A 22,723-nucleotide genomic window follows, 5' to 3' on the forward strand; every position below is an offset into this window, starting at 1 on the left:
GTGGTAACAAATAAGCTAGCAGGGACTTAGCTTTTGCTGAAGTAGACAGGTCATCTGAAAGATCCACGTGAACTGAACCAGTACTAGGACATTGACAGCTGGCATCAAGTAACGATCTGAGTGGAATTAAATAGAGCAGCCAGCCAAGGCCTAAATGAGGTCAGCTGGGGAAGGAACCTCAGAACCAGCAGCTCCACTCACAGCCACCAGAGGGAGTCCATGAGCAGAACTCGCCGAAGTACCATTCATAACCACAGGAGGGAGTTCAAGAACAGAATTCACAACAGCCTCAGCTGCATGATTTACGGCTGCTGGACAGCCTGGATACATGTGGGAATTCCCTAACAAACAGGCATTCCTCACATGTATTCAGCCTGTCTAGCAGCCGTAAATCATGCAGCTGCGGCACGGAAAACGAAATCTCCGAGCACTAACAAATACACGAAGACCACCCGAGCATGCTCGGGAAAACCTGAGCAACAAGTATACTCGCTCATCACTATTTAGAACTCCTAGCATCAACATTGTGTGAAACAACTTGCTGAAAAAGGGTAAAAATTACGTATCTTATTTTGATCCAGAAAAAATGCATTTCTGCAATACAGAAGTAAAGTGGCTTTGTCATAACATGCATAGTTTAATTGGGGAAATGGGAATATCAATCAATAACTCAAACGAATGGAGACTGCTTAACGATAGAACAAAGTGGAGTTTGAAGTGTGTCCTCCACAATGGCAATTTATTTGGTGCAGTCCCAATTGGATAGTCACTTTTTCTTTGTGAAGAACATAGAGATGTAAAGAGAGTCACTGAGTAGTTGCAATATCGCAAACACAAGGGGATCATCTGTGTTGACCTTAAAATAATATGCTTACTTTTTGGTCAGCAAGGTGGATACAACAAGTGTTCTTGTTTTATGTACATGTGGGAAAGTAGCGCTCGTGAGAAACATTGGGCGAAGAGGAATTGGCCTTCAGGATCTAACCTCAGCCCTGGATCTGATGTGTTGATCCAAATATTGTACATGAGCCACTTGTTGACAGAAATAACATTATATTCCTACCTCTGCACATGAAGCTTGATCTCATGAAGCAATTTGTTAAAGCTTTGCCAACAAAAGGAGACTGGTTCAAGTACCTCATATTTCCATTTTATAGCCTTTCATTTGAAAAAGATAAAGACTGGTGTGTTTGATGGTGCAAAAATTTAGCAGCTCATCAAAGATGAACATTTCATTGGAAAAAAGTTAGGACTCCAAAAGAATGATTGGCTATCAAAGAGCTTGTCAAGGACTTTCTTGGAAATACACAAGCAAACAATTACACCAAAATTTCCCAGAAACTTTTGAAGAACTATAAAAAGCTTGGATGCAACAAGGGCATAAAGGTGCATTTTCTACATAGCCATCTTGCTAACTTCCCTGAAAACCATGGAGCAGTCAGTGATGAGCAAAGTGAACGATTTCAGCAAGATTTGAAGGTCATGGAGGAATAGTATCAGGGTAGATGGGATGTACATATGATAGCCGACTGTTGTTGGAGCATCAGGCAAGATTGTCCACAGATTGAACACTCCAGGAAAAGCTATTGGTGTAAAAATTTACCTTAACTTAATTTTTGCTAAAATCTGTGTTCCAAAAGACAAATGGCGTTTCTTCCAATCTGAGTGTTGTCATGTCCCCAAACAGTATTTTCTAACCACATAATGTATGGGATAGAAAATTAGGAAACAAATTGTAAGTTCCATTTCTACTATTATTTTGTCTGAAAATGAAAAAATATAGACTAACATAACAAATTAGTGGCAAAAAATTGGTTTTGTAAATTTTGTTGAAAAAATGAAAAAAATTGCTGCTAAATTTTTAAGTCTTTAATGGTTCTTGAGGAAACTAGACATATATATGGTGAATTTTATTTGTTAACTATCGTATTTTGTGTGATTCACACAACTTTTTTATCTGGCAAACAAAAAGATCAATTTTCCAAGTAGAAGATGCTTCAGGTATCACTCCTTTCCTCTGTTGTTTTGTTACCTTGAATCATCTTTTTTAGCATTATTATTTGGTCGACTCTTAAACATTTTTTCTACTTTTTTTTGCATCACCGTTTTTTCTAGATTTTTTTTCAGTATTTTTTACACATTCTGTAATGCCATTTTCCGGATGGTTTTTATAATCCATTAAACAATGAAGAAAATGTTAGTGTTTTTGAAGCAAAAACAATTTATTTGTTAGCCTTGCCATTCACTTTAACTGTATAGTATTTAATGTCTAGTGGAAAACACCTGACGAATGGACTTATCCCTTCTTTTAACAGATTGGCGTTTTTGGAAACCTGGAGCATATAAAAGACGCTTAAAAATTTTAACATGTGAACCATACAAATAAAAAAAAATTCTTTGAAGCAGTTTCTGAGCACTTTTCAGGATGTCTTCGAAGCTAACCTGCTCCAAACCTGCCACAACAAACATTATGTGAACATACTATACAGATATGTTCACAATGAGCTTTTTTAAAGAACTTTTTGTAGTGTATCTGCTCCAAAATCTCCCTCAAAAGCTGCTTCAAAAACTCTTTGTAAACTCTTCCAATTCATTTTTATGGGGAAACTATTTTGCTGTTCATAAGAGTAGTTTCTTTTTCTTGAAATGATTTTGAAAAATGCATTTCTCCTCTTTAAAACAGATCTGGAAGGAAAGCTAAATTGGGTGCTATGCTATCAAATCAAAGGCTTAAAAAGAAAAACCTTCCAAAACGTCATCATGGAAAGGAAAATCTTCAGGAAAACTAAAACGCTTCCAAAAACTATACAGAAAGAGAAACATTGGGGCGAGTGCAATCTGATTTTTTATCGCATTTCACTCGTCCGAAGTGAAACCACCTATGTCAAAATATGGTATCCATCCACAGACAGCTGTTTCGGGGTAATTGCCCCTCCAGTTTCCTACTCCACACTGATGAGGGGCAAATCCCCTGAAACATCTGTCTGTGGATGGATACCATGTTTTGGCATAGGTGGTTTTCCTTTATTGGATGCTGCCCTTCCCGTGGTTGTTCCTTCCCGGTGAAAGACCTGGCTATTCATTGCTTGCATTGAGAAACACGTGATGGTGTCTCTGCGGCTTTTTTACATGAATTTGCATATTTCACTTTAGGGATAGGGGCAGTGTTCTGGATCACTGCGTTGAGAAACACGTGATGGTGTCTCCGCAGTGTTGGATGTTTTGATCTCCCCGAGGTCATTCATCCTTTTGTTTATAGTCTTTTGACTAGGCACTGCTCCTAATAGCCAGTCTCCTACTCCACACTGATGAGGGGCAAATACCCCGAAACAGCTGTCTGTGGATGGATACCATGTTTTGGCATAGGTGGTTTTCCTTTATTGGATGCTGCCCTTCCCGTGGTTGTTCCTTCCCGGTGAAAGACCTGGCTATTCATTGCTTGCGTTGAGAAGCACGTGATGGTGTCTCCGCGGCTTTTCTACAATGCAATTTTTATCACCTGACGTCCGAATGACACGAGAATTAAATCCGTATGCAATGCAATTTTAACATGAGCTTTTACATAGAGAATTACTCTATGTAATTTAAAGGGAATCTGCCACCCCCTGGGATGTATATGACCTATTAATATGGGCATGCAGGCAATAGAAATTTTGCACTAGTCCTACCTGTATGCCTCATATTAACGGTCTTGATGCTGAGAAATTTTATATTTTTTTCTTTATGTTAATGATTTCTACCAGGCTCTGGGGCTTGCGGTGCCTGGAAGAAATCTTTGCCTCCTGTTAACATTACAGTACTACCCCCTCCCATCAGCGTCAGTTACGGCCCTGGAATCCTGCTCCTGTGACCTACGGTGTGCGCCTTGATAATATGCTCTCCTCACTTCCTTCCTGCACAGTCATCGCTAGGAACCATGTGTACATGTTGATGACTATGCAGGGAGGAAGAGGGGAGATCACCTTATCGGCCCACACTGGAGGTCACTGGAGCAGAAGTTGCTGGCGCCAGTGCAGAAGATCCCTGAATGCAGAGCCCATAGAAGGGAAGATGAGGTATGTATTTCTGAGGGAGTGAAGGGTGCAGGCATAGGATTTCAGGGCCATAACACTAGTGGGAGGGGGTAACTGTTACAATGAAGACAGGAGGTGGGGCTTTCTTCCAGGCACAGCACACCCCAGAGCCTGGAAGAAATCATTAACATAAAGAAAGAATATAACTAGTGATGAGCGAGTATACTCGTTGCTCGGGTTTTCCCAAGCACGCTCGGGTGACCTCCGAGTATTTGTTAGTGTTGTTTGGAGATTAAGTTTTCATCGCCTCAGCTGAATGATTTACAGCTAATAGCCAGGCTAAGTACATGTGGGGGTTGCCTGGTTGCTAGGGAATCCCCACATGTAATCAAGCTGGCTAATAGCTGTAAATCATTCAGCTGCTGCGATGAAAACTTAATCTCCGAACACTAACAAATACTCGGAAGTCACCCGAGCAACGAGTATATTCGCTCATCACTAAATATAACATTTCTCTGAAGCAAGACCTTTTCTCTCATATTAATGGATCATATACGTCCCGGGGGGTGACAGATTCCCTTTAAAGATAGTTTTCAAAGGAAAGATTCTACAATACATATATACTGTATATATTTTGACAAAGTCACTGGTAAAGTGCTAGAGTGGAGATACATTTCACTGAGACTATGTTGTGAATTAGACTTTTTTGGCTCCCTCTAGTGGTTACTAGTGATATGACTCTGGGATTTCCTTCCCTCTATTTGCACCCAGCTGGGTCGTTACTTCAGGGGTGTTGCTATATAACCTCCTGGAACCTTAGTCCAGTGCCTGGCATCGGTGTTATCAGACACATTCTGTTTGCTCCTGTTTGCTGGTCCTGGTTCGTGCTAAATTAAGCTAAGTCTTGCTTCTTTGTTTTTTGGGTTATTTGTTTGCTATCATTTTTGTCCAGCTTGTACTAAATGTGATTCCTGACCTTGCTGGAAGCTCTAGGGGGCTGGTGTTCTCCCCCCGGGCCGTTAGACGGTTCGGGGGTTCTTGAATTTCCAGTGTGGATATTTTTGATAGGATTTTTTGCTGACCATATAAGTTATCTTTCTATATTCTGCTATTAGCTAGTGGGCCTCTCTTTGCTATATTCCTAGCTCATTTCTTATGTTTGTCTTTTCCTCTTACCTCACCGTTGTTATTTGTGGGGGGCTTCTATCCAACTTTTTGGGGTATTTCCTCTGGAGGCAAGAAAGGTCTTTCTTTTCCCTTCTAGGGGTAGTTAGCTCTCCGGCTGGTGCGAGACGTCTAGGATCAACGTAGGAACGTTCCCCGGCTGCTGGTATTTGTGGTGCTAGGATTAGTTATATGGTCAGCCCAGTTACCACTGCCCTATGAGCTGGTTTTCTGTATTTACTGACTTAGCATTATTCCTGAGACCCTCTGCCATTGGGGTCATAACAGTATGCCAGGCCAATATTGAATGTTTAAAGCATTGCAGAAGTGGGATAATAAGAAAGGAAATTCTGAGATTTTTTTTTTCCTTCCTTCTCTTCCTCCCCTTTACCTTTGAGTGGCGTGTGCTTGCTGCAGACATGAATGTGCAGACCTTGATTACAAGTGTTGACCAGCTGGCAGCTCGTGTGCAGGGTATACAAGATTTTGTTACCAGTAGTCCTATGTCTGAACCTAAAATACCTATTCCGGAATTGTTTTCTGGAGATCGATTTAGGTTTAGGAATTTCAAGAATAATTGTAAATTGTTTCTTTCTCTGAGACCCCGTTCATCTGGAGATTCTGCTCAGCAAGTTAAAATTGTTATTTCTTTTTTACGGGGCGACCCTCAGGATTGGGCTTTCTCGCTAGCGCCAGGAGATCCGGCATTGGCGAATATGATTTTTTCTGGCGCTCGGATTGCTTTACGAGGAACCCAATCTTGAAATTCAGGCAGAAAAAGCCTTGCTGGCTATTTCTCAGGGTCAGGATGAAGCTGAAGTGTATTGCCAAAAATTTCGGAAATGGTCCGTGCTTACTCAGTGGAATGAGTGTGCTCTGGCCGCAAATTTCAGAAATGGCCTTTCTGAAGCCATTAAGAATGTGATGGTGGGTTTCCCCATTCCTACAAGTCTGAATGATTCTATGACGCTTGCTATTCAAATTGACCGGCGTTTGCGGGAGCGCAAAACCGCTAATCCTCTGGTGGTGTTGTCTGAACAAACACCTGATTTAATGCAATGTGATAGAATTCAGACTAGAAATGAACGGAAAAATCATAGACGTCAGAATGGGTTGTGTTTTTACTGTGGTGATTCTACACATGTTATATCAGCATGCTCTAAACGCCTAACAAGGGTTGTTAGTCCTGTCGCCATTGGTAATTTGCAACCTAAATTTATTTTGTCTGTGACTTTAATTTGCTCTTTGTCTTCTTACCCTGTTATGGCGTTTGTGGATTCAGGTGCCGCCCTGAGCCTTATGGATCTGTCATTTGCCAAGCGCTGTGGTTTTGTTCTTGAACCGTTAGTAAATCCTATTCCTCTTAGAGGTATTGATGCTACGCCATTGGCGGAAAGTAAACCGCAGTTTTGGACGCAGGTGACCATGTGCATGACTCCTGAACATCGGGAGGTGATTCGTTTTCTTGTTCTGCATAAAATGCATGATTTGGTCGTTTTGGGTCTGCCATGGTTACAGACCCACAATCCAGTCCTGGATTGGAAGGCAATGTCTGTGTCAAGTTGGGGCTGTCAGGGAATTCATGCTGATTCCCCGCCGGTGTCTATTGCTTCCTCTACTCCTTCGGAAGTTCCTGAGTATTTGTCTGATTATCAGGATGTATTCAGTGAGTCCAGATCCAGTGCTCTGCCTCCTCATAGGGACTGTGACTGCGCCATAGATTTGATTCCAGGTAGTAAATTTCCTAAGGGAAGATTATTTAATCTGTCAGTACCTGAGCATGCCGCAATGCGTTCATATATCAAGGAGTCTCTGGAGAAGGGGCATATCCGTCCATCCTCTTCCCCTCTTGGTGCGGGATTCTTTTTTGTGGCTAAGAAGGACGGATCTTTGAGACCTTGTATTGACTATCGGCTACTGAATAAAATCACTGTAAAATTTCAGTATCCTTTGCCTCTCTTGTCGGACTTGTTTGCCCGGATTAAGGGTGCCAAGTGGTTCACCAAGATAGATCTTCGTGGTGCATAAAACCTTGTGCGCATTAAGCAAGGTGATGAATGGAAGACTGCATTTAATACGCCCGAAGGTCATTTTGAGTACTTGGTGATGCCTTTTGGGCTTTCTAATGCTCCCTCAGTATTTCAGTCCTTTATGCATGATATTTTCCGGAAGTATCTGGATAAATTTATGATTGTTTATCTGGACGATATTCTGGTTTTCTCTGAAGATTGGGACTCAAATGTGGAGCAGGTCAGGATGGTGTTTCAGGTTTTGTGTGAGAATGCCTTGTTTGTTAAAGGCTCAAAGTGTCTCTTTGGAGTACAGAAAGTTCCCTTTTTGGGGTTTATTTTTTCCCCTTCTGCTGTGGAGATGGACCCAGTCAAGGTCCAAGCTATTCATGAGTGGACTCAACCCACGTCAGTTAAGAGTCTTCAGAAGTTCTTGGGTTTTGCTAACTTCTACCGTCGTTTTATCGCTAATTTTTCTAGCGTTGTTAAACCTTTGACGGATATGACCAAGAAAGGTTCTGATGTTGTTAACTGGGCTCCTGCAGCCGTGGAGGCGTTCCAGGAGTTGAAGCGCCGGTTTACTTCGGCGCCTGTTTTGTGCCAGCCTGATGTCTCACTTCCCTTTCAGGTCGAGGTGGATGCTTCTGACATTGGGGCAGGGGCCGTTTTGTCACAGAGAGGCCCTGGTTGCTCGGTAATGAGACCATGTGCTTTCTTCTCTAGGAAGTTTTCGCCTGCTGAGCGGAATTATGATGTGGGCAATCAGGAATTACTGGCCATGAAGTGGGCATTTGAGGAGTGGCGTCATTGGCTCGAGGGTGCTTAGCATCGTGTGGTGGTCTTGACTGATCACAAAAATTTGATGTATCTCGAGTCTGCTAAACGCTTGAATCCTAGACAGGCCCGCTGGTCATTGTTTTTCTCCCGTTTTGTTTTTGTGGTCTCGTATTTACCAGGTTCAAAGAATGTGAAAGCTGATGCTCTTTCAAGGAGCTTTGTGCCTGACTCTCCTGGAGTCACAGAACCTGTTGGTATTCTTAAAGAAGGAGTTATTTTGTCAGCCATTTCTCCTGATTTGCGACGTGTGTTGCAGAGATTTCAAGCTGGTAGACCTGACTCTTGTCCACCTGACAGACTGTTTGTTCCTGATAAGTGGACCAGCAGAGTCATTTCTGAGGTTCATTCCTCGGTGTTGGCAGGTCATCCGGGAATTTTTGGCACCAGAGATCTGGTGGCTAGGTCATTTTGGTGGCCTTCCTTGTCATGGGATGTACGGTCATTTGTGCAGTCCTGTGGGACTTGTGCTCGAGCTAAGCCTTGCTGTTCCCGTGCCAGCGGGTTGCTCTTGCCCTTGCCTGTCCCGAAGAGGCCTTGGACACATATTTCCATGGATTTCATTTCTGATCTCCCGGTGTCTCGGGGTATGTCTGTCATCTGGGTGGAATGTGATCGCTTTTCAAAAATGGTCCATTTGGTGCCTTTGCCTAAGCTGCCTTCCTCTTCCGATCTGGTTCCTGTGTTCTTTCAGAATGTGGTTCGTTTAGACGGCATTCCTGAGAATATTGTGTCTGACAGAGGATCCCAGTTTGTTTCCAGGTTCTGGCGATCCTTTTGTGCTAGGATGGGCATTGATTTATCGTTCTCGTCTGCCTTTCATCCTCAGACTAATGGACAAACTGAGCTAACTAATCAGACTCTGGAAGCTTACTTGAGGTGTTTTGTTTCGGCAGATCAGGATGATTGGGTGACCTTCTTGCCGTTGGCTGAGTTTGCCCTAAATAATCGGGCTAGTTCCGCTACTTTGGTTTCGCCATTTTTCTGCAACTCTGGTTTCCATCCTCGTTTTTCCTCGGGACATGTGGAGCCTTCTGACTGTCCTGGAGTAGATTCTGTGGTGGATAGGTTGCAGCAGATCTGGAATCATGTGGTGGACAACTTGAAGTTGTCACAGGAGAAGGCTCAGCGTTTTGCCAACCGCCGCCGCGGTGTGGGTCCCCGACTTCGTGTTGGGGATTTGGTGTGGCTGTCTTCTCGATTTGTTCCTATGAAGGTCTCCTCTCATAAATTTAAGCCTCGCTTCATCGGTCCTTACAAGATATTGGAAATCCTTAATCCTGTGTCCTTTCGCTTGGATCTTCCGGTTTCGTTTGCCATTCACAACGTGTTCCATAGGTCTTTGTTACGACGCTACGTTGTGCCTGTGGTTCCTTCTGCTGAGCCTCCTGCTCCGGTGTTGGTTGAGGGCGAGTTGGAGTACGTGGTGGAGAAGATATTGGATTCTCGTCTCTCCAGGCGGAGGCTTCAGTATTTGGTCAAGTGGAAGGGTTATGGTCAGGAGGATAATTCCTGGGTGGTTGCCTCTGATGTGCATGCGGCCGATTTGGTTCGTGCCTTTCATGCTGCTCATCCTGATCGCCCTGGTGGTCTTGGTAAGGGTTCGGTGACCCCTCCTTAAGGGGGGGGTATTGTTGTGAATTAGACTTTTTTGGCTCCCTCTAGTGGTTACTAGTGATATGACTCTGGGATTTCCTTCCCTCTGTTTGCACCCAGCTGGGTCGTTACTTCAGGGGTGTTGCTATATAACCTCCTGGAACCTTAGTCCAGTGCCTGGCATCGGTGTTATCAGACACATTCTGTTTGCTCCTGTTTGCTGGTCCTGGTTCGTGCTAAATTAAGCTAAGTCTTGCTTCTTTGTTTTTTGGGTTATTTGTTTGCTATCATTTTTGTCCAGCTTGTACTAAATGTGATTCCTGACCTTGCTGGAAGCACTAGGGGGCTGGTGTTCTCCCCCTGGGCCGTTAGACGGTTCGGGGGTTCTTGAATTTCCAGTGTGGATATTTTTGATAGGATTTTTTGCTGACCATATAAGTTATCTTTCTATATTCTGCTATTAGCTAGTGGGCCTCTCTTTGCTATATTCCTAGCTCATTTCTTATGTTTGTCTTTTCCTCTTACCTCACCGTTGTTATTTGTGGGGGGCTTCTATCCAACTTTTTGGGGTATTTCCTCTGGAGGCAAGAAAGGTCTTTCTTTTCCCTTCTAGGGGTAGTTAGCTCTCCGGCTGGCGCGAGATGTCTAGGATCAACGTAGGAACGTTCCCCGGCTGCTGGTATTTGTGGTGCTAGGATTAGTTATATGGTCAGCCCAGTTACCACTGCCCTATGAGCTGGTTTTCTGTATTTACTGACTTAGCATTATTCCTGAGACCCTCTGCCATTGGGGTCATAACAGACTATTAGCTTCAGTGATTTGAAAAGCAGAAGTTTGCTTCAACACACTACGTGTTGAGAGGGGTTAATCAAGCCATTTTCAGGGCTGGGTTTTTGAGGAAAACCATAGAGGGGGTGGGAGGTTGTCCACCTTATCTCCAACCCAGGGAGAAGTCTGAGGTTTAAATAGTCTGCCTTCTGAGGCATTCAGTGTTCAATGTGTCTGAAGAAGCTAACTCCAGAGAAGTGTTCGTATTGCTAAACTGAACCATGTGTTTTGCTAATCCTGAGCAGGTGGATCCCTGCTACCACAAGGACTGTATACATAAAGAATCGAGTATATAATCCAATCCAGAATAAAGTAAACATGAAATTTATTTTAATATATCAAAAAATACATACAAAGCAATATAGAGTAAAAAGATCATATCAGTGACAGAACCGTTTTTAGTGGAAATCGGGTGCAAAGGTAATAGTATAATGTACCACCACAGATTTAGTTTGGTAGGGAAGACCTTTGTAGCAGAACATATATATATATATATACAGTATATATATACAGTATATATATAGTGACAGTGCTGCAAGTTCATAAAAAGTACTTTGAGAGATTAATGGAGCCGCCTCAATGCACACAGGTAAAGTAGTACATAACTGAATCAACAGTGGCAGAGATAATGGCATTGATTGCAGCAGCATGAAAATCATATAATGGCTCTTACCCATGTCTCAGTCTGTGGTGTCACAAATGCTGCCCCAACGGGTGTTTCGCATTGGCTTCTCCAGGGGCCCGTGATATTTTAATGTTTCTGTCTTAGTGATTCTGTATTATACCACAAGGACTGTGCTTTGTGATACCACTGTATTTTGTTTTCTTGTTTTTTGTTCAAAGGGCCATGTTTATTTTTTACTTCACCATGGTTTATGTCTCTTATACAATAAACCAGTGAAGGTCTTCAAGAGACAGTGCTTATGTGTCTACCTTCATGTACAGCTGAGTGAGCTGATCTACCACAATGTATAGATAAGAAAGATAGAGAAATAGATAAATGGATAGAAATATGTGAGATATATAATCAGTGATTCACATGTGTAGCTTAGTGTACATTATTATTATTATTATTATTTATTGTTATAGCGCCATTTATTCCATGGCGCTTTACAAGTGAGGAGGGGTATACATAATAAAAACAAGTACAATAATCTTGAACAATACAAGTCATAACTGGTACAGTAGGAGAGAGGACCCTGCCCGCGAAGGCTCACAATCTACAAGGGATGGGTGAGAATACAGTAGGTGAGGGTAGAGCTGGTCATGCAGCGGTTTGGTCGATTGGTGGTTACTGCAGGTTGTAGGCTTGTCGGAAGAGGTGGGTCTTCAGATTCTTTTTGAAGGTTTCGATGGTGGGCGAGAGTCTGATGTGTTGTGGTAGAGGGTTCCAGAGTAGGGGTGATACGCGAGAGAAATCTTGTATACGATTGTGGGAAGAGGAGATAAGAGGGGAAATGCATTTTAGTAATAAATAAATACATTTCTGACAAAAATGACTGTAAGCCTCTAGGGGGGGAGTAATCCCAGGCTACTAACACAGTGGGAAAAAAGTATTTAGTCAGCTACCAATTGTGCAAGTTCTCCTACTTAAAAATATGAGAGAGGCCTGTAATTGACATCATAGGTAGACCACAACTATGAGAGTCAAAATGAGAAAACAAATTCAGAAAATCACCTTCTCTGATTTGGCAAGATTTATTTTGCAAATTATGGTGGAAAATAAATATTTGGTCATTAACAAAAGTTCATCTCAATATTTGTTATATATCCTTTGTTGGCAATGACAGAGGTCAAACGTTTTCTGTAAGTCTTCACAAGGTTAGCACACACTGTTGGTGTAATGTTGGCCCATTCCTCTATGCAGATCTCCTCTAGAGCAGTGATGTTTTGGGCCTGTCGCTGGGCAACATGGACTTCTGTTGTGAATTCCGTTCTCGGGCTCCCTCCTGTGGTCGTGAGCGGTACTGTGTGAGTTTTGTTCTGGGGCTCCCTCTGGTGGCCTTTAGCATTATGGCTGGTCAGCTGCTTCGTTTCCTGCTTTTCTGGGTCTATTTAATTCACCTGGCCCTTCATTTGTTGCCTGCTGTCGGTGTATTCAGTCCTGTTTCTGAGTTCTCCTGAATTTTCCTTGTGACCAGTCTCCGCTGGAGAAGCTAAGTTTCTTTGTTCATTTTGCTCATTATTTCCTTGAACATGTTTCAGTATATGATGAGTTCAGTCCAGCTTGCTTTTATGTGATTCCTTGCTTGCTGGTTAGTTCTGGGGTGCAGAGTGCGCCCCTCACATCGTGAGTCGGCGTGGGGGTTCTCGTATTCTCTGCGTGGTTGTTTTTTTTTGATAGTTTTGTACTGACCGCACAGACTCCTATCTATTTTCTTCTATCTAGTATTAGCGGGCCTCATTTGCTAAACCTGTTTCATTCCTACGTTTGTCTTTTCCCCTTAACTCACCTTTATTATTTGGGGGGCTATCTAAAACTTTGGGGTTATTTCTCTGAGGCAAGTGAGGTCTTTGCTTTCTCTCTAGGGGTAGTCAGTTTCTCAGGCTTTGAACGCGGCGTCTAGGATTTCAGGAACGCTCCACGGCTGCCTTTAGTGTGTTTGGATAGGATCAGGATTGCGGTCAGTATAGTTTCCACATCCCCAGAACTTGTCCTATAGTCTGGTCATATGTGTCAGGTCAGTTTGGAGATCCTACCACCGGATCATAACAGACTTCCAACTCCTTCCAAAGGTTTTCTATTTTGTTGAGATCTGGAGACTGGCTAGGCCACTCCATGACCTTCATATGCTTCTTATGAAGCCACTCCTTCATTGCCCTGGTGGTGTGCTTGGGATTATTACCATGCTGAAAGACCCATCCACGTTTCATCTTCAATGCCCTTGTTGATGGAAAGAGGTTTGCACTCAAAATCTCATGATACATGGCCCCATTCATTCTTTCATGTACATCCTGGACCCATTGCAGAGAAACAGCCCCAAAGCATGATATTGCCACCCCCATGCTTCACAGTAGGTATGGTGTTATTTGGATGCAACTCAGCATTATGTCTCCTCGAAACACGGTGAGTTTTGTTTCTAACACAGCTAACATAGAAAAATTAAAAAAAAACACAACATGAAGAGCAAACTCACCAAAACCTTGTCAGATGACAAAACTGTGCATCACATTTATCTGTGTGAATAGTGTCTTATGCAAGCCCTACCTGTGTGCATTTTTGCTACTAGGCAGCCAACCCCTCTAATGTTTGGGCGAGTGGGTGGTTACTCTCATCAGTAGCTTGCACCTGTGCTGCTTTAGCATTTATTATCAGGGGCCTGCTGCACCCTGCGAGTGCATTTGTCATCTGACAAGGTTTTGGTGAGTTTGTTCTTCATGTTGTGTTTTTTGAGTTTTGTTTCTACCAAACAGTTTTACTTTGGTTTCATCAGACCATTTGACATTCTCCCAATACTCTTTTGGATAATCCAAATGCTCTCTAGCAAACTTCAGACAGGCCCAGACATGTACTGGCTTAAGCAGGGGGACACATCTGGCACTGCAGGAGTCTGAGTCACTGGCGGGTTAGTGTGTTACTGATGGCAGTCTTTGTTACGGTGGTCCCAGCTCAATGTTGGTCATTCACTAGGCCCCCCCCGTATGGGGTTTTTGCTCACCATTCTTGTGATCATTTTGACCCCATGGGGTGAGATCTTGCGTGGAGCCCCAGATCGAGGGAGATTATCAGTGGTCTTGTGTGTCTTCCATTTTCTTATTATTGCTCCCACAGTTGATTTAATCACACCAAGCTACTTGCCTATTGCAGATTCAGTCTTCCCAGACTGGTGCAGGGCTGCAACTTTGTTTCTGGTGTCTTTCGACAGCTCTTTGGTAGTGTTGAGCGATACCGTCCGATACTTGAAAGTATCGGTATCGGAAAGTATCGGCCGATACCGGCAAAGTATCGGATCTAATCCGATACCGATACCCGATACCAATACAAGTCAATGGGACTCAAGTATCGGATGGTATTCCTGATGGTTCTCAGGGTCTGAAGGAGAGGAAACTCTCCTTCAGGCCCTGGGAACCATATAAATGTGTAAAAGAAAGAATTAAAATAAAAAATATCGCTATACTCACCTGTCCGACGCAGCCGGGACTTCAGCGAGGGAACCGGCAGCGTTGTTTGTTTAAAATTCGCGCTATTACTTGGTTACGTGAATTCCCGGCTTGTGATTGGTCAGGTCGGCCATGTTGCCGGGACGCGGACCAATCACAGCAAGCCGTGACGAAATTACGTCACGGCTTGCTGTGATTGGTCCGCGTCCCGGCAATATGGCCGCCCTGACCAATCACAAGCCGTGACGTCACGGGAGGCTGGACACGCGCTCATTTTAAAATGGGCGCGTGTCCAGCCTCCCGTGACGTCACGGCTTGTGATTGGTTGCGCCGCGGTCAACCAATCACAAGCCGGGAGGCTGGACGCGCTCATTTTAAAATGGGCGCGTGTCCAGCCTCCCGTGACGTCACGGCTTGTGATTGGTTGCGCCGCGGTCAACCAATCACAAGCCGGGAGGCTGGACGCGCTCATTTTAAAATGGGCGCGTGTCCAGCCTCCCGTGACGTCACGGCTTGTGATTGGTTGCGCCGCGGTCAACCAATCACAAGCCGGGAGGCTGGACGCGCTCATTTTAAAATGGGCGCGTGTCCAGCCTCCCGTGACGTCACGGCTTGTGATTGGTCAGGGCGGCCATATTGCCGGGACGCGGACCAATCACAGCAAGCCGTGACGTAATTTCGTCACGGCTTGCTGTGATTGGTCCGCGTCCCGGCAACATGGCCGACCTGACCAATCACAAGCCGGGAATTCACGTAACCAAGTAATAGCGCGAATTTTAAACAAACAACGCTGCCGGTTCCCTCGCTGAAGTCCCGGCTGCGTCGGAGAGGTGAGGATAGCGATATTTTTTATTTTAATTCTCTCTTTTACACATTTTAACATTAATGTTGTTGCGATACCCGATATCCGATACCACAAGAGTATCGGAATCCCGGTATCGGAATTCCGATACAGCAAGTATCGGCCGATACCCGATACTTGCAGCATCGGAATGCTCAACACTACTCTTTGGTCTTCACCTTAATGGAGTTTGGAGTGTGATTGTTTGAGGTTGTGGGCAGGTGTCTTTTATACTGATAATACGTTCAAACAAATGCCATTACTACAGGTAATGAGTGGAGGACAGAGGAGCCTTTTAAAGAAGAAGTTACAGGTCTGTGAGAGCCAGAAATCTTGCATGTTTTTAGCTGACAAAATACTTATTTTCCTCCATAATTTGCAAAATAAATCTCCCCAAATCAGAAAAGGTGATTTTCTGGATTTGTTTTCTCAATTTTGACTCTCATAATTGTGGTCTACCTATGACGTCAATTACAGGCCTCTTTCATCTTTTTTAAGTGGGAGAACTTGCACAATTGGTGGCTGACTTAATTCCTTTTTTTCCTACTGTATCAGCTTGTAGCAAGTTAATACTGGTCAAAATGGGGGAGCACCCCCCAAAATTACATGAGTTTCCACTGTAATTAATAACCAGCAAAAGTTAGGCAGACAGTTGCGGGCTGATATTAACAGGCTAGTAAGGGGCCATGAATATTGGCCCCCTCCTAGACTAATAACATCAGTTGTCACCCACCCCAGATAAGGAGTATGCATAAGATTTGTCAATTCTGTCTCTTAGCCTTGCTCATCCTACTTGCTCTGGTGCGTTGGCAAGTGCAGCAATCCTATTGGAGTTGATTTCAGCTTTGTATTGGCAGATGACATTAAACCCAGGGAGTACTAATGGAGAGGCATCTTTAAGATGCCCCCATTACTAACCTCGTAGTCATATTGTAAATAAAAAACATCATGAATAAAGTACTCTAATTTAATTAATGACACTAAACCTTTTTTAATTAAAAATAAAAAAGCTAAATTATACTCACCTTGACTCCTAATTCACTAAAGCCCACGTTCCCTGTAAAATAATTGAAATCATAAACAACCATATCCCTCACCTGTCTGACATGAAGATAATCCTCCAATGCCCATATCCCCTGTAAAAGAATAAAAAATAAACAACCATATTCCTCCCAACGAGAAGATAATCGATTTGTCCCTTGACATGATGCAAGCATTCAGCCAGGAAGGAAACTGAGCTATGCGCCATAGTGCAGCATCTATGTCTTGCGGTGACGTGAATAAGGTGGGCAGAGTTCTTTTACGATGCAGACTGTTCACCTCACTGACATCACCACTAAGACTTTCTTACGCTAGCAATGGTGTCATTGAGGTGAACGGAGTCCATTGGTTATGAACTCCACTTACCTTTCTCGTGACAAGGCACTGATGCCATGCTATGATGCATAGCTCAGTGTCTCTGCTGGCTGGCAGGTTGAGCGCTTGCATCATGCCAGTGTTCAGTCTAGCAATAGATGTAGCAAATATAAATTCGTCAAGGGACAAATGAATTATCTTCTAGACAGTTGGAGAGGTGAGAAATATGTTTTTTTTTTACTCTTTTACAGGGGACATTGGCATCAGAACATTATTTTCATGTCGGACAGGTGAGAGATATGGTTGTTTATTTTTATTCTTTTACAGGAGACATGGGCTTCAGTTGATTAGCCATTAAGGTGAGTATAACTGTGCTTTTTATTTTGAGTAAAAAGAAAAATGGGGTCAGTAATGGGGGCGTCTTATAGACTCCTCTCCATTACTAACCGCTGGGCTTATGTCATCTGCCAATACAAAACTAACATCAACCCCAACCCTATTACCCTACTTGCCAATGTACCATGGCATGTGGGCAGAGAAGAGGCTAAGAGCCAGAATTGGGATGCTGACTGCTGATGTTTTTAGTTTGTGAGGGGGCCAATAACCATTGTAACTTCCAAGACAATTAATATCAGTCTGCAGGTGTCTGCCTTGCCTTTGCCATGAGAATTTCTCACCATGATCTGCAGTGAAGTCACTGAGCTTAAACGGCAGGGACCTCATCACTGGCTTTTTCCCACGGTGTTGAGGTCACCACAGTTCAGCCTGGCTGGGAACGCAGCCTCAGTGACCGGAGGTAACTACGGCTGGTCACTGAAGATGCGCTCGCAGCAGCTCATTCCCCAGTGGTTCTCAGCCTGGACAGCTGCATCGTGGCACCATCCAGGTTGAATATTGCTTATCCTGCAGACATGGATTATGGCGTGGGACAGAACAATGGAGAGGTGAGGGATATTGTTGTTTTTTATTTTTGGTTTATTACAGGAGATGAGGGATTCAGTGGAATTAGGCGTTAGGTGAAAATAACTGTGTTTGCTATAGTTAAATAATAATAGAAAAGTGTGTTTTATTTCTAATAAAGGACTTTATTTTTGCTGTGTCTTTATTTACCATATAACTATAGGATTAGTAATGGAGAGGTGTTGTCACGATTGGACTGGTTAGTAAACTGGGACCAGGGGCTCCTTTCCTGGCCCTAGCTCAGGGGGCGCCCTAACTCGCCCTGTTCCCCAGGATTCCTCAGATGACGAGGATGCCGGGGCCTCTGCCCTTGCCCTGTCTCCTAACTGCAGCCCTGCATCTGTCCCCTTCCCCACCCGGGGAAGAGAGGCGTTATCGTGTACGCAGTACACCAACCCGACAAACAGGGGAACCAAGACATGGGTAAAAGTAAACTCCACTCACACAAAATATGCTCTCACAAATAACAGGTAATCGCCAGGGTGTGAAGGACGAGGGAAGTAAATAAGGCAGGTAAAGGCCCCGTCACACTTAGTGACGCTAAAGCGATCCCAACAACGATACGACCTGTCAGGGATCATTGCTGCGTCGCTATGTGGTCGCTGGTGAGATGTCAAACAGTGAGATCTTCCCAACGATTGCTGCTGCGATCTCGCTGTTTGACATCTCACCAGCGACCTGTAGCGACCTGTACAACGATGTCACATGGGAGCTATTATGACGATTCAGTGTCTGAGTCGTCAACGAGGTCGTTGGTAAGGTGTCAAACACTGCGATGTGTGCTACCCAGCGGGACCTCAACGATCAAAAAAAGGTCCAGGCCATTCCGACACGACCAGCGATCTCACAGCAGGGGCCTGGTCGCTGCTACGTGTCACACATAGCGAGATCGCTACTGAGGTCGCTGTTGCGTCACAAAACTTGTGACTCAGCAGCGATCTCGCTAGCGATCTCACTTAGTGAGACGGGGGCTTAAGGATGAGGAATTTCCAAGCGTACAAAACCAAACAACTGTTGCACAATAAATTCCTCCAGCTCTCCAAACACCAGCTTCTCACTACTCCAGGTCTATCAAGCAAGTGCTATCTCAGACAAGGATATGACCAGAAGGCCTAGCTTTTATAGGAGAGAGGAGTAGCTAACCAAGCACAGCTGAAAGCAGGAATTTCCACATGGCCTATTAATCCCCGTCCTGCTGAAAGAAACCCAACACCTTTCATACACTGGAGAAGTGCTTCTTCTCAGTGGCGAAGCTGAGCCATCAGATGCCGCGGTCTTCTGGTACTGCTCTGTCACGGTAACTCCTTGACAGGTGTTTTATAGACACTCATCACTCCAAATTACCTTGTTCCAGAAGTCCTGAGGCTTGTCTTTGTACTGTTTTGCGTATTGTAGGTGAGATACTTCATTCATGCAGTAATGGCTTTCTTCTTGCGACTCAACTATGCTGAAGATTTTTATTCAAGTGCTTCCTTATTGTGCATCTTGAAACAGCCACACTGCTAGTTGTCAGGGAGACCTGTATTTCAGCTGATATTATTTGTGGGTTTATCATTGCATCTCAAACAATTTTCCTGGCAGTTGTGGATGATATTTGTGTTGGTCTACCTGACTCTGGTTTTGTTTTTACAGAGCCCCTGATTTTCCATTTGTTAATCACAGTTTGATTGCTACCGACTGGCATTATCAATTCCTTGGATATCTCTATGCCTTTCCTGTTTTATGCAGTTCAACTACCTTATCCCATAGATCCGTGATAATTCTTTTGCGTTCCCCATTACTAACAATCCAGAAATGTCAGTGGCTGGATGAAAGATGCAAGAGTCTTTCTGGATCCCAGAGGATGTTATCTTTAGTAGCCATTCAAACCGATTTGTGTCAACTTCTGAGCATGTTATCAAGCCACAATCACCAGGGTATGTGAACTTTTGATCAGGGTCATTTGGATGTTTTGGGTTGTCATTATGATTTTAAAAGAGAAAACACAGTAGTTTGACAATAAATGGTTTCACCCAACCACTAACCATGAGTGGAGAAAAAGGTTTGGTGTTAACATTCATATGCTCTGAAAAAATGCTGTGTCTTTATTTACCATATAACTATAGGATTAGTAATGGAGAGGTGTTGTCACGATTGGACTGGTTAGTACAAATACATGGATGTCAGAAAGTATTTGCGCTGATTTTCCTGAATTCGAATACTTCACTATTTGCTCATCACTAGTAATAAAATAACATAGTAATTTGCATAAAATCAGGTCATGCATTTAGTTTTTTTCTCAAAACTTTGCTTTTATATATCATATATCATTGAAAAAACATATATAATATGTATCATAGTTGAAGAATTGTTTTCAAATAAAATTCTCATTTTGAATGCATGTGACCAGTTTTATTATTTTATTCACTTTCTTAGTTTTGCTTCTGCTTTTATTTTGTTTGTTCCTGAAAACAAAGTGAATCATATAATTTTTAATTGGGTAACATTTTTCATGATAAATGATATAAGAAGAGGCAAAAAAAAACTGCTGAGCATGTAATGCAAGCACTATTACATTTGCATGTACCTTCATACCTTATAGAGGTATTTTGTCTGCAACAAGTTAAAGGGAACTTGTTGACTTTAGGTAATATGGGAAAAACCTGACAACATGTTCTCTAGTGACGGAGCAAAATGTTTGAAATCTGACCAGTAGTGTTGAGCGATACTTTCCGATATCGGAAAGTATCGGTATCGGAAAGTATCGGCCGATACCGTCAAAATATCGGATCTAATCCGATACCGATACCCGATCCCAATGCAAGTCAATGGGACGAAAATATCGGAATTAAAAAAAACCCTTTATAAACTTGTAGGTTCATTCTACATGAAGGAAAACAACTAAGAATAATGTAGGATGTATTGGGGGACGTGGCGGAGACATTAAAGGCACAGAGGTTTAGCCCAATGTAATAGAATAGCAGGATTTTGGTTTTTTTTATGACGTTCGGCGGTAGAAAGATTTTGACTATGTTAATTTTTTTTTTATTTTGTCAGATATTGATGTTTCACTACTTCCACGCCCTTCACCTTCTTTTTTACTTCTCCCACACTTTCTTCTTCATTATCCTCATCATCAGCTTCTTTGACATCAACTATCTTCACCTTATTCATCTTCTTCTTCATCTTCTACCTATTATTTTTTTTGGTTACATTGTTCATATTCTTTTTATTTTACTATTATCTTCATCATTTTCTACTTCTTCATCATATTCTTATTTGTGACAGGCATTCCCGTAGTTGTTATCTATAAAAGTTTGAAGATTACACCTTCCGTTCTGCCTGTCACAAAAGAGTTACATTTGTCCGCGTTCAGTTTGGCCTGCAGCATCAGGCTTTATCCAGGGGCACCACGAGGAGGAACGGACTCACCCCCATACACTGCTTAGTCTTCTTCTGCTTATAATTTAGATAATATTTTTTGCTCTGATATTTAGTGTTATGCTTAATGTTCTTCTGCTCTTTGTTCTGCAGCCTCTTGTTCTTCTGCTTCTCGGTCTTCCAGGTCGTCGTCGTCTCCAGGGTCGTCGTCTCCTGGGTCGTCATCATCGGGGTGGTCTTCAGGGTCATCGTCTCCAGGGTCGTCGTCATCACGGTGGTTGTCGTCTCTGGTGTCGTCGTCATCTTAGGGGTGGTCTTCCGGGTCATCGTGTTTAGTCTCTTGAACTTGGAAATGTAGCAGAAGGTACAAGAAGGCTGAGAAAATGCCGAGAACCAGCTGATGGAACTGGAACTCGGATGGCTACCCGAAGGTCCAAGAGCCAATGGAACTACCGAGGACCAGCTGACGTTACTGGAACCCGGTTACTAAGCAGGAGGTACCCGTGCCTGAAAGCACTACCAAGGACCACCTGACGTTGGTGGAACTCGGATACCCAGAGGGAGGCACCTAAGCCAAAGGCTCTGCCCGGAACCAGCTGACGGTACTGGAACCAGGATGGGGAGCAGAAGGTACAAGAGCAAAAGACACTGCCGAGAACCAGCTGACGGTGCTGGAACCCGGATGGGTAGCCGAAGGTCCAAGAGCCAATGGAACTACCGAGGACCAGCTGACGTTACTGGAACCCGGTTACTAAGCAGGAGGTACCCGTGCCTGAAAGCACTACCAAGGACCACCTGACGTTGGTGGAACTCGGATACCCAGAGGGAGGCACCTAAGCCAAAGGCTCTGCCCAGAACCAGCTGACGGTACTGGAACCAGGATGGGGAGCAGAAGGTACAAGAGCAAGTGTCTGCGTGGCTTTTGCAGGACACGATGTCGGCTGCACAGCAGGGGAACAGCTGGCGGTGCTGGACCCCACTGACACATTGGCTGGTGTTTTTCTCTGTGCAGCTAGCAGTACCGGGCCCCAACTGGCGGTGTTAGAGCCCGGGGTCAGCAGGAGGAGGAGATGGAGCAGAGTGTAGGCCGAAGCCTGCAGTGGCGGCAGCTTTGGGTCTGTTGTGCCTGCGTGGCGGTCGCAGGACACGTTGCCGGCTACACAGCAGGGGAACAGCTGGCGGTGCTGGACCCCACTGACACATTGGCGAGGTGTTTGGCTCTGTGCAGCCAGCACTTCCGGACAGCAACTAGCGTTGTTGGAGCCCGGGCTCTGCCGGTGGAGCAGAGTGTAGGCCGAAGCCTAATTGAACCGATTTCAAAGGTAACCTTTAACCCCCCCTCAGGGGTTACAAACTAGAAGAGCCACAGCTTATGCAGCAGTAGTGCCGCACAAGTCAAAGGTTGCTCTTTTAATTTTGCTCCTTGCACACGCCGAATGAAACACGTATAACATTTAGCCCTTTATACAGTCAAACTGTGTTGGAGGTGCGAGTTCCCTTTGTAATGAGACGCAGCACAGATGTCAAGAATCCCACCTTGGTGCTGGGTGCAGCCTCCTGAGCGTTGTTATTTGCTGTACAGGAGTCTGCGCTGTCGTGTTATCCCCCGGCCTAGCGCTGTTAGCGCTGCCCATCTTCTGACCTCATGTAATGTCGGCCGG

The sequence above is a fragment of the Ranitomeya variabilis genome, chromosome 3 (genome assembly GCF_051348905.1).
Source record: "Ranitomeya variabilis isolate aRanVar5 chromosome 3, aRanVar5.hap1, whole genome shotgun sequence".
Taxonomy (NCBI): domain Eukaryota; kingdom Metazoa; phylum Chordata; class Amphibia; order Anura; family Dendrobatidae; genus Ranitomeya; species Ranitomeya variabilis.